A 10089-nucleotide genomic window follows, 5' to 3' on the forward strand; every position below is an offset into this window, starting at 1 on the left:
TAACAACAAATCATCTCTTGTTTAGAAAATGACAAAGAGATAGAATAATCTCACATTGTGAGAATATTGCGAGAAAATAATAGTTTCTCGACAACGCTATCTCTATAATTACAAATGTTTCTCTTATGAGAACCCGGATCCAAAAAATAAAGTCCATAGCAAAGTTGCCTGTAGCGATTATATCGGGTCGATGAAGAAAAAAATTGAGGTCAAATCTCCTACTAAGAAGAAATAAATGTCCTGCTATACCTCTGGCAAATGAAATGAATGAATATGAAATATGCAGTAAGTGGATTCCGAAAATCCATATAGTTCCTGAAGAATAAAAATCTCAACATATGGAAATTAAATCTCATACTAAATATTAAAAAATCTAAGGTAGAATATATATTCCTGTATGAATATTGAAGTATCAAGAAGAGCATGTCCTATAAGAAATAGAGTCATCAAATGACTTTATAGTGAATAACACTCTCTTTGTGTATATCACATAATAATCTCTCATATAGCAGAGAATATATTTCATAGAAGAGAAATGCTATTCACTAAGAATGAGAACATCCTTGAAGGATTTAATTTATGAAGGATTTATCAGTCGATTCTTAAAAAACATCATTAATCCCTGAAATAAATGTAGACTCGAGAGAAAGAAAATGAGAAATCCTAAATACCATGAAGGTGTCATACAAACACTCAGAAAATGTATATTGTAAAGCTAGCAATGAAGTTTTGATATCCTCTAAATATCATAGAAGGTATGAGAATAATGTTGATTTTGGCAATTGGATTATCTCCTAAATGACAAATGCAAAACTGGATTTATTATTTAGTGGTACAATCAAAATCCTAAAAATTTGTAGAACATATAATTTAAAAATCCACTAAGAAAGAATTATAAGTACTCAAACTCTAGTATAAGTTTGATGCACTATCTAGAAGATATTGAATATTATAACTTATTTACCCCATAATCCTCTGAAAAGATTTATTACTTTGAAGGATAAAAATTTATTTGTTTTACACAACTAATAAGTGATTATTATGCATGAAGTATATTGCTCTTGTTTATTCCCATATAATTCATAGAAGAATTATGAGCCAACTTTTAAAAGATATAGTATTGTGGTACTGCATACCATTAATGAAACACATATTTATAAAAAGTGTGGTCTGAACAATAAAGTTTAAAATTTGGCTTTATGAGGGGGAGCATGTTTTTATTGAATTTACCCTGAAGGTAAACCACTAGAATTACAAAGATCAAGTAGATCATATTTGCTAAAACACTGAAGTTTATGCGTAGATCATGAAGATCAATATCTATCATGAAGAATACAATATCCTGAAGAATACATAACGAAGAAGGTTAAATGTTGTACTCTTTTTTCTCTACGTGGGTTTTTACATGAAGGTTTCTCACACAAGGTTTTTAACGAGACAACATATGCAATGCAATTAACGAATGCGATGTACTCTTTTCTCCAAGAACTATTTTTTTCCACTAGGTTTTCGGATGTAGTTTTGAATGAGACATGTGCATATCGTGGTAATCGCCTAAGGGGGAGTGTTGTAAAACATACAGACTCTATCCTTAAAGGAAAAGAGAAGGATGAATCATAATCCTAGTCCATTTGTACGTGGACTCTTACTAAACTCTTAGGCCTTGGCAGGACTATATATATGTGAGAGCTCTATGTTATAATCACTAATATTTAGAGGAATAAAGAATAATCTCTCTTTCTTGTACCTATTTGTTCTTTTACTTTTATCTACTGTGTCGATCATAAGAGATGGAGAGAGAAAGGTCGTAACCGCTGACGTCATGTCTTCTAACAGTCACGTGCGTCACCCGCGTCTGGTAGCGGTAGCGCACGGGTGCCGAATGTTTCCTGGGCCCGTAAGAGAATCGCTTCTCCTCTCACGCTGTGTGAGCGGTGAATGAATGAGGAAAATGCTGCACCGAAAGTCCAGACGTTTCCAAATTCCAAACGTTTTGTGGCGTCCATGGGGCGCCCCAAAATTCCAAGACGTTTCCAGGTTCCAAATTTTCGTGCTTCACATCACCTTCTTCCCAGATTCATTTGCCTCGTCGCTTTACCATTCGCTGCTCTCCTGTCTTGTCACGGGGCGCCACTATTGCCCTGTCTGTGACAAAGAAATTTAGAGTTGGAACATTCGACATTTCGACTGAGGCCGCGTTTAGTTCCGGCCAGAATCGACGCCGGCTGAATTCGACGGCACCGTAGCTACACTGTAGCGTTTTGTTTTTATTTGGTAATAATTGTCCAATCGTTGACTAATTAGGCTCAAAACATTCGTCTCGCAAAGTACAACCAAACTATGCAATTAGTTTTTGATTTCGTCAACATTTAGTACTCTATACATGTACCGCAAGTTTGATGTGACGGGAAATCTTCTTTTTGCATAGTGCTAAAGTTGGGAGTTTTGGTGAACTAAACAAGGGCTGATTGCTAGTATCCCTAAATTTTGTGCACATGTTTCTTTGCTATTTATCTTTGGACATGGGCCGATGGGAGAGACAGATAGATTTAGGAAACCCTTCAATTCAGAACTTCAGATCCACAAACCGAGGTTTGCAGGTACTAACCAGAGGCCTAGCTTGCCCAGATTCTTGTTTCGGACATGACCAACTAGGCCACTACTTGCACTGATAGCTGGGAAAAAAAAACTTTGCAAACAGCAGGATTATCTACAAGGGAAAACCATCCACGTGTACCTGCATTTCAGTGAGAACCGAGACAAAAAAAAAAGGCAACAAAAATAAATAAATCTTACTGCAGTTTTATCTTCTCTGCATTGAACCTCTTCCAACCATGCCGCATCCTGAACAGTTTTGTATCTTTCCCGGTGCTCCGTTGCGTTCTCACGCGAGTTGATAACATGCAGTCTTGCACCACCGAATCCAGTGTACTGGGAGTTAGTGACTTGTCACACGGACAGCAGGTCGATAGCACCAAGCATGTCACTGTAGACTGCTGGGCGTTAAACAACGACTTGCACAACAGTTCAAATATAGCATATGCACAAGATTGTTCAGACTGCTATCCGACAAGTGAACAAGGTGCCCAATTGAACTGAATGTACCTGTGATTTCCAGCACTATCTTACAGCAGCGTTGTGAATCAAACAACAAATGGGGGGAAACAGATGTGTATTATTCTACAGTTACAGCAAAGAGTTTGTTATTTCAGCATCAACAAGAATCATATGCATATCTAGAGACAAAATTCCTCTAATTTACCCTACTTGGTAACAGTTCTCTTCAACACATATATTTCACGTGCTTGCGTCAAGTTCCTTGGGCGGCCACATCGACTTCTCGACGCAGAGCAAGCCCTCGTTGCCCTTGGTGTAGGTCATTCGCACCTCCCACTGCAGGGACTTGGCCATGCTTTCCAGTTCATTTATTGTGTCTGCAGTGTCCCTCACAATCAGTTTGCCTTGTGGCCTCAAGACAAGATCAACCTCGGCAAAAACTGCCGTCAATTTGCATCTGTAAACAAGCAACACAGATTTAGTATCTGAAACACTGCAGGTAAACAACACAGGTTTAGTTGCAAGAAGCATAAAGCAAGCAAAAAGCTACTTGTACATATCAAAGAAACATGTCAAACTCAACGAATGAAAATCATTATTATTGTTTTCTTGCTGAACTAATCACATTAGTTGGTTTCAATTTCTGAGTTTCACTAGTATTATATACCAGAAGGATAGAATAATGTCAAGAACAAGAGATACAAACCTCTTTGTGAGCTTTGAGAATAGAAGGTCCGCGTGCAGAAGGTCATAAGTTCTTGGGTAAGTGCTGAAAGATTCGCACCAGTCATGGTACATACCAAACAAACCACAGAGCTGCAGTAATATTCATGACCCAGACCTTTTGGTCCCTCAGAGCTGCAGCAAAACTGCCATGCAACGATGTAAAGCATTAGTCAAGAAGAAGGTAGCAACATGCATTTCTCGTTGTCAACAGTCTTCAGTAAAAAAAAGGTGGGTTTTTTAAACCAAAACCAAGAAACATAATTTCTCCAGCTTAACTGAACGAAAGAAAAATGCTTAATGACTATGGTGGACAAGTTGCCCGTTATGTTTTGTGCTAGCTATGTGCCAGTTTGGGTAACTAGTAGTTATGTAGTGTGACCTGAATTACCAAAAAGAGAGAAAAAAACATGCCCAAGAAACTAACCATTTACTTACCCATGCCATTCACATACGATTTACTTACAACCCGTTTCCAGTGAGCATTATCTGCCTCGAAATCTTCATTTGCGGGCTTTCCATAGACACCAACCTTGGAACCATCAATCCAAAAAGGGCTCTTCTCAAGCCTTTGCGGCCATAACTCTGGCCATTTTGATCCTCGAACTTTTGAGCCACCAGGCAGTTTGTGCATGCATGCTTGCAAAGGTACATTCCTGCAAATCAAAAGGTTGTGTAAGCAAAGCAGAGAAGCACTTTTCCACATTGAAAATATATTCTTCTCAAAGAACCGAAACCATACCAAGCAGCATCTGCATCATCAGATTCCTTGCACAATGGTGGGCTGTTTTCAGTTCTTTTCTCATAGCAAATGTTGTCCATCGGTTTCTGATATATGACCATACCAACTTGGTTTAACTTATCCTTAGTCTTGTTGACCATCTTCCAGCACATGGACTTTGTCAAAGTGGACATGGCTGAAAAGAGTAAGTGGTCACATGTTATACAACAACAACAACAAATCCTTTAAGTCCCAAACAAGTTGGGGTAGGCTAGAGTTGAAACCCAGCAGAAGCAATCAAGGTTCAGGCACGTGAATAGTTGTTTTTCAAGCACTCCTATCTAAGGCTAAGTCTTTGAGTATATTCCATCATTTCAAGTCTCCTTTTATTGCCTCTACCCAAGTCAACTTCGGTCTTCCTCTACCTCTCTTCACGTTACTATCCTGGCTTAGGATTCCACTACGCACCGGTGCCTCTGGAGGTCTCCGTTGGACATGTCCAAACCATCTCAACAGGTGTTGGACAAGCTTTTCTTCAATCGGTGCTACCCCTAATCTATCACGTATATCATCGTTCCGAACTCAATCCCTTCTTGTATGACCGCAAATCCACGCATTTCCGCGACACTTATCTGTTGAACATGTCGTCTTTTCGTAGGCCAACATTCTGCACCATACAACATTCTCACAAAGTGGTCACATGTTATGTTAGAAATAAAATTAAATTTTGCACAGTTGGCCCATAGCATGTATTTTGAACAAATGCAATCCTTCCCCATCCATGAAAGAAGTTGACCCCTCATACTTAGGATTATTCAGTACTTTCATTTCACTCATGTCTGCTGAATTTGTTCTGTCGATAGTTGCTATACAAGAAAGGGGGGAATAGAGTAGCTAAACTTACACAAGCAATAGTCTGATCTTCTATTTATGTGTCTCAGTGTACAAAACATAAATTTTGGTATGGAGCCTTATTAAAGATGGGAGGCTGTATGGTATTTCGACATAACAAATCAAGTTACCAGCTATACCCTACTTATGGATATACACTTCTCACAAAATGATGGTACGCAGTTTTGATACGTGACATTAACATAAGAACTTCATTCAGTTAGGATGAAACTAAACTAAGCAGTTCATTAACATAAGAACTTCATTCAGTTAGGATGAAACTAAACTAAGCAGTTACGGACATACCATTCCAAATCTCAACATCCTCTGGGAGCTTTTGGAAAACAGGAGTGGCAGACCATACAAAGTAACCACCAGGGCGTAACAAGCGGTTCAATTCCAGCAAAAGCATGCCACCTAAAAGTAGCAGGAGTCAGCAATAAGATTCACTTCTATTGCAAATCAATAAAAGAAAGGAAGACATGTCAGCAATAAGACAAACCTTCAATGTGCCAAGGGACCCTGCAACCAGCGCAATGAATGACATCAAAGACTCTGCTGGGGTATGGAAGTCTCTTGGTGCCCATCACAGCTGAAATTGCTGGAATTCCCCTTTCTAATGCAAATTGTACTTGAGCTTCATGCTCATCTTTCGGAGCAAAAGACATGGTAAGCACATCTCTATCAAACATGTAGCCTCCAAAGCTGGCAACTCCACAACCGACATCTAAAATGACGCGGCTTCGTTTGCCCCATGCAATATCAGGCAGTGCCTGTGAACGGCAGTTTAATCAGCATGGGATGAAAGCAAGTGTGATGTGTGATAACATCAAGTTCAAAGACGCAACATGAAACTTTCATTATCATGGTACAGTACTCGGCTATTTGCTAGATCAATGTAGGGATGAGACTGAAGGGTGGGCCTGGTGCAAGCGGTAGAGTCTTACCGCCTGTGACCGGAAGGTCCCGGGTTCGAGTCGCGGTCTCCTCGCATTGCACAGGCGAGGGTAAGGCTTGCCACTGACACCCTTCTCCAGACCCCGCACAAAGCGGGAACTCTCTGCACTGGGTACGCCCTTTTTTTAATGTAGGGATGAGACTAAAAAAATGAAAGCTTTATCCGCCAGAATGAGAGGCTGAAAAAAACAGGAATGACTGTGAAAGCCGGATGTCGTTTAGCCTAGCACATACAAAGTTACAAACTGTCCTCAACACATGCAGATTTCTATATGGTGGCATTTGACAAATTATGTTTGTGGAATAGTAAAACAATGAATCAATCATTGATGCTCAAAAAGTGTGAGGCAGATAAGTACAAGTCTAAGGAGTGACTAATATGGGATGCTGGGATGATGATAATATACCTGCTGAATAGTATCAATATAGTGGAGGGCACCATTCTTGAACTGAGTCCCACCCCCAGGGAACAGGAGGTAGTCACCTGAGACCTTAACCCAATTTTGATGCCCCTTGTACTCTGCGAGCTTAGTGTGAGGAACATTGCTGTACCATACCTGCAAAAAGCAGAACAACTTGGTAATAAGCAAACATACATCTTGGTCAGCTAAAGATGATTCGGTGTTGTACAATTTAGAATAGACAGAATCACCTTGTCCCTGCTCTTTGGCCATTCAATAGGGCGTTTGTATCCTTCTGGGAGTGGAACAAGGCAGGTAGGAGGCTCCTCAGGGCAATGCCTCTCACGATGTTCATAATGTTTGGTAGTTCAAAGCTTCTTGATAGCCTTCTCGTTGTCAAGGCAAGGTATGTAATCTGTCGAGGCACTGCTATTACATAATTTCCAGGTATAGCTGGTTGCATCACCTGAAGACTTCGATGACGCTTGGACTTCCTTTTCATTCTTGGACTCCGCAGCCTGTGTGGGGAATGAACCATTCTGGGTATTTGATTCCTTCAGAAGCTCTGATTGGGCCCCATCAGGAAATACCTCGTTGGAGTTTGAGCTCTGATCCTTCTCTCCATTTTCTTCCACCTTCTCTTCTATTTGAGGTTGCTCCTCCTGAGTGGAATCACCTTCAGACTATTCTTCTTGATCGTCCTTACTCTCACCATCAGGTTTTTCATCACCACTCTCATTTGTGATTTCATCATCTTTCTTCTCCCTATCACCATCATTCTTCGTGTCATCTGACCGCCCTTCTGATTTTCCATTTGCATCATCAAACATATCATTGGTCTCCGCTTTCTCTGTCGGCACTTCCGTCTCCTTCTCTTCAGGCTTCTCCTCTGGCTTCTCAGTGAACTTCTCTTCCTCAGGGGCATCCTTGTTATTCGGCTCCTCCGGGACCGTGGCATCGTTGTTGTCGGTGTCCTCAAATTTCTCAGAACCTTCACCGGCATTGCCAGATGGTGTCTCCTGTGACGCCCCGAAATTGACAGGCGCAGGCTGCTGCTTCACCACCGGCTTCTTATTCGACGAGATCTCCAGCGGGAAGACAGTGGACGAGGTCATCATCCACGCGCCGACCAGGCAGAGCGCCACAAAGACGACGACCGTGGTGGTCGTGCAGAACGACGACGACGACGAGGACGGCCGGCGGCCGTTCATCTTCCCACCTCGGCCAAATGCCATCAGTGCCTGGCGAACATGTACCGGAGCACCGACCTTCACGCGGTTTATCTTCACCAACTACTGCTGGACCAAGAACCCCAAAAATCGCAGCTTTGTCTGCTCTCTATGCTGCTACAGCCGCGCGGCACCTGAAGCAGCAAACCACAAAACGAACTTAGAATCGCTGCGGGTTTTTAAATCAAGCTGCTGGATCTAAAGAAGGAAACGCTGGATCTACTGAAGCAACACCGAAAAGAAGATCCGCTATTGGTGCTATTAGCTTCTTGTTTGCTAGTACTACAGCGGCTCTTTCCCGGTATAAGAACACGGGAAAACGCGAAGAAATCCCCCCCGTGTGGCCAAACATGGAAAGAAATTTAGTAAAGCGTTCCTTCCGCGGAGAGCTACCGCATCTTCCAATTGAGCTGGTTCTCAGCTGGGCGCAAAACGCGCACTAATCAATGTCCGATTCCAGAAAATGAAGAAGAGTAAAAGAATAGCTAATCCGGCAGCTCGCTCGCTGGCTATCTAGCTCATCGGCGGAAGGGCGGAACCAGCTTTGCTGGATCCAGGGCGGCAAGCGGGTGCAGGGAGAGAGAACGGAGCAGCAATGCGGAGGCGGTGGGGTTGGTACCTCGCCGGAACCGGCCGGAGCGGTCGCGGTGGCCCTCCGCTCGGATCTCGAAGAGTGGTGAGGGGACGGAGGAGTGAGGGGACGGAAGGCGAAGCGCGTCCTTGGGTTCTCTGCCTCCGCACCGGGCTCGCCGCATTACAAAAGCGGGTGGGCAGCGCAGTGTGAGTGGAGTGCAACCTCTTGTGCAGTGTGTCCAGAGCGGGAGCGGAAGCGGAGGAGATGGGTTCGCATTAGACGACCGTACGTAATTATAATACGCTATACGTAGTACGGGTTAGATTACTCGGGAGATCTTGACCAAAATGGTGAGTGTTTGGTAGTTTTGTGGATTTGCCCTTTTAGGATGTTGCTATTTCTCCCGGGGCGCAGAAAGAAGCAATGGCGATGCTTTAATTGGGGCAAAAAGAGTTATCGGTAGGAGGAAGTTGGTCGAGAGTAAAGATGGCAACAAGCAGAATAAACCGCGTGCCCGAGGGCACCAGATCCGGTGGGCACGGATACGGGCGTGAATCTGTGCCCGCGGGTGCGGACGTGGGTATAGAATTGGATCCAACAAGCAAAACTCTATGGATAAGAAAATAGCATGTCCGCGCTCGCAAACCCGCCAAACCCACGTTGGTATGTGGGGTCATTGCAAAAGAGGTATATATTCTTCATCAAATTCACAATCCCATTCCCACCAACGTCCACCAGCCCGTCACCCGCGACCCCGCCTCCCCATTCCCCCACTCGCAGTCGCGCGCGGCTCCTTCACTCGCGGCGTCGGCGTGGCTCCTCCACACGGGGCGTCGCGCCTCACCCACTCACGACACCCCGACGCCGGCCTCCGACCTCCCTACTCCGACAGCTAGCGAACGCCGGCCTTCCCGCTCCGAGGCTCCCACTCGCGGTCGCGGCGCCTCCCCCCACTCGCGCGAATCCTCTGAGATCCAGCGCACTTCGACGGCCTCGCACGCCTCCTCTCTAGTCTCCACGCGCGACTCCTCTCCAGATCCAGCGCACTCCGACGCCGGTCGCCATCCTCCGAGCCTTCGACACTGGCCTCTAGCCGCCAGCCTCCCCGCTCCGAGCCTCCAAGGCTCCGACCTAGGCCGTCGTCCTCGCATGTGCAGGTCGTTGTTCTACCGCGCTGGCGGGCATGTCTTGCCCGTGGATAGCGGGTGCGATGACATAATGCTACCCGTGGCGGGTGACGGACGCGGGTGCGGCGCACAATTTCTCTCTTAGGTGCGGGTCTGTGAGGCTTGTATAACATACCCGTTGCCATCTTTAGCCGAGAGCCGAGACCATGATCTAAGGACATGAAAACTAATTTTTTGTTCTATCAAAGGAGTGGACTGCAAATGCAAATACTGTAGGAGTAGGATTAGGCCAAGGGCACACACGGTGTGAGTGCGACGGTGCGAGTGGGCCCACGGCGGTAGTAAGTGCGTGCGTGCCCGGGGCCGGCGCCCCCCTCCTGCGGGTCCTCCGCGCGCACGGCGCAGTGAA

At 44.5% G+C, this 10089-nt stretch overlaps 1 pseudogene; it reads right to left on the bottom strand.

The window, feature by feature from the left end:
- Positions 1–3087: 3087 nt before the first annotated feature.
- LOC136498051 (probable methyltransferase PMT26) lies at positions 3088–8807 on the bottom strand (annotated as a pseudogene).
- Between the last annotated feature and the right edge of the window lie 1282 nt (positions 8808–10089).

Source organism: Miscanthus floridulus, chromosome 12 (assembly GCF_019320115.1).
Source record: "Miscanthus floridulus cultivar M001 chromosome 12, ASM1932011v1, whole genome shotgun sequence".
In the NCBI taxonomy this organism is placed as follows: Eukaryota; Viridiplantae; Streptophyta; class Magnoliopsida; order Poales; family Poaceae; genus Miscanthus; species Miscanthus floridulus.